This window comes from Primulina eburnea, chromosome 14, assembly GCF_022965805.1.
Source record: "Primulina eburnea isolate SZY01 chromosome 14, ASM2296580v1, whole genome shotgun sequence".
Taxonomy (NCBI): Eukaryota; Viridiplantae; Streptophyta; class Magnoliopsida; order Lamiales; family Gesneriaceae; genus Primulina; species Primulina eburnea.
In genome coordinates this window covers 14,583,145-14,586,344 of record NC_133114.1, presented here as the reverse complement: position 1 = coordinate 14,586,344, position 3,200 = coordinate 14,583,145, and the positions used below count along the sequence as shown (strand labels likewise).

Genomic DNA, 3,200 nt, shown 5'->3' with positions numbered 1-3,200 from the left:
TGGAAAGGAGGGGTGGACGTTTTGGGGATCATTCAGACATATTGAGACTCTATTATTCAGCCGCCAGAAGCTTTGGGAGAGACGTGCGCGCTTGGATTGAAGATTTGAAGTTTTCCGGGCATCGTTCTTCGCGTTTTTCGGCACTTCTAGTATTTCTTATTTAGTTTTAGCATTTGAACTTTGTTTTGTTCATTTTCAGTCATGAATTCTAGTAGCTAAACGTTATATTTGTTGGGATTTAAGGAGATCCTACCCCAAACTTTGATTTAGTTAATTTATATTTCAATTTGTGATTTGTTCTTGGTTATACTATTGTTTTATTGTGTTGTTAGAGCGTAGCTAACTTTAACGACGTTTTCAATATCACGGGTGAGATCGAGAGAATAATTAGTGATAGGATCGAGTAGTATAATCCGCGGATCTACAATTTACATAGATATATGAAATTGGATACGCGCCGATAGTCATAGTCCTTAGGGTAAAAAACTAGGGGATTTCATAGATCGAAATGCGATTCACTCGTGATAAATAATTAAAGATATTTAATTACTTCATTGGGTAGAATTAGTTTGGCATAGCTCGAGAGGGTGTGTTCAATTGAGTAGGAGATCCTGTCGGAAGCATATAAACACGATTGAACGAATTAAAAAATTAATAAAGGGTAGGTGAACCAGAATTCCCAACAAATTCATTTATCATTGAAATTTAATCAATTGATCTAGCATTCATATCTCTTCATTAAATTCTTGAACTTGTTTATTTAGTTTTATTAAATGTTATTAGTTACAAAACAATCAAATCAAATTTCGTTGCTAAAGTTTGAATAACTGGAATAATAATTGTTAAACACAGTCTTCAGTGGAACGATACTCGTACTCACGTACACTATTCTATTACTTGACATCGTGCACTTGCGATTAAATTTTGAGCATACAAAAACATATTTTTATTGAGGATATCACAGTGCAAGTTTTGCTCAATCAAGTTTTTGGCGCCGTTGCCGGGGATTGTTAGTCTACAATTTTATTTTTCGTTATTTTCTTTAGCATTATTGTATTTCTCTTGAGCTGACACTCCATATTTTATTACAGATATCCCTTCCAGTGCATGCCAAAGTCATTTGACGTGGAGCTTGAGTTTGATCCTGAAATTGAAAGAACTTTCCGAAGGTGGAGAAAACAACAAAGACTTAAAGAACTGATGGAAAGACACGAGCAAGAACGTGGAGAGGAACAGCGTGACAATAGACAAGTTGAGATACTGCGTCGCATACCAATGCTGGAGTATGCCCAACCTTCTTTGGAGGGTGCACGCCCTAGCATTGTGAGGCCTATCGTGCGGGCAAATCACTTTGATATCAAGCCAGCTATAATCCAGATGATTCAGAACACAGTCCAATTCGGAGGAACTACAGTAGATGATCCAAACACGCACATCGCGGATTTTCTTGAAATCTGCGATACTTTTAAATTCAATGGAGTTTCTGATGATGCTGTTAGGTTGCGTTTATTTCCTTTCTCTTTACGTGATAAAGCTAAGGCATGGTTAAATTGTTTGCCTGTAGCGTCGATCGCTATGTGGGACGACATGGCGAAAGCTTTTCTCATCAAATACTTCCCTCCCTCCAAGACCATGAAGCTGCGGGCAGACATTACAACATTTGCTCAATTTGATCACGAATCTCTATATGAGGCATGGGAACGCTTCAAGGATCTACTACGAAGATGCCCACATAACGAGTTACCACCTGGGTTAGTCGTTCAAACATTTTATTATGGTTTGCTTACTCCTAACCATACTATGATAGATGCGGCTGCTTGTGGAAACCTGTTAAGAAAGACTGCGGAGGAAGGATATGAATTGTTAGAGGAGATGGCTGCTAGCAGCTATCATCCTCAATCTGAAAGAAACAACCAGCGGAAGAGTGCAGGAGTGCACCAGGTAACTGATTTTTCTGCTATTACTGCACAACTTGATGCTTTAAACAGGAAAATAGACGGCTTGAATGTGGGTGGCACGGCGATGCGTCTTCAAGAGATATTTTTAGTGAAATGTGTGGAGGGGAACACTATGCGAAGGACTGTCAAGATGACAATCCATTCTATGTGCAAAATGAGGCACCAGTGAATCAAGTGGGAGTCCAAAACCGCCCAAGGCATGACCCTTATTCGAACACATACAATCTTGGGTGGAGGCAACATCCCAACTTCTCATGGGGCGGTCAAAACAGTCAAAATCGACCGCAAGGAGGACAACAATATGGTAAACAACCGATGTACAGATCCGATCCTCCTAGAGAAAAAAAGTCCAACTTAGAACAAATGATGTCTAAGTTTATTTCATCCACTGAAACTAGACTTCAAAACAAAGATGCATCGATAAAATGGCTCGAGAATCAAATTGGACAGTTTGCCAAGATGATAGCAAGTAGAGAGCCGGGCACCTTGCCAAGTAATACCGAGACTAATCCAAAAGAGCAAGTGAAGGCCATTGACTTGAAGAGTGGGAAAATTTTGGAGTTGAAGGGAGAAGAAAAAACTCAAATACTGGATGAACTTCCCAACTTCTCATGGGGCGGTCAAAACAGTCAAAATCGACCGCAAGGAGGACAACAATATGGTAAACAACCGATGTACTGATCCGATCCTCCTAGAGAAGAAAAGTCCAACTTGGAACAAATGATGTCTAAGTTTATTTCATCCACTGAAACTAGACATCAAAACAAAGATGCATCGATAAAATGGCTCGAGAATCAAATTGGACAGTTGGCCAAGATGATAGCAAGTAGAGAGCCGGTCACCTTGCCAAGTAATACCGAGACTAATCCAAAAGAGCAAGTGAAGGCCAATGACTTGAAGAGTGGGAAAATTTTGGAGTTGAAGGGAAAAGAAAAAACTCAAATACTGGATGAACTGACTGAGACATCCAAAGGTAAGTCCTCTAACTCCACACCAGCACCCACTGCACAACCAAAAATTGTTATACCTCCTCCTTTTCCTGCTTCATTGAAAAAGCAAAACTAGATGCACAATTTGGTAAGTTTCTCGAGGTATTTAAAAAATTGCATATCAATATTCCCTTCGCCGATGCTTTAATGCAAATGCCTAGTTATGCTAAATTTTTGAAGGACGTTTTAGCTAATAAGAGGAAGTTGGAGGGTCACATGACAGTGAACTTAACTGAAAATTGCTCCGCTTTGG

General features: G+C 39.5%; 1 non-coding gene across 1 annotated transcript; it reads right to left on the bottom strand.

Annotated features, from left to right (window-relative positions):
- Window positions 1-1,636: 1,636 nt before the first annotated feature.
- Window positions 1,637-1,742, bottom strand: LOC140813375 (small nucleolar RNA R71). Its single transcript, XR_012113910.1, has one exon. It is a non-coding gene; the product is annotated as a small nucleolar RNA R71 (small nucleolar RNA).
- Between the last annotated feature and the right edge of the window lie 1,458 nt (window positions 1,743-3,200).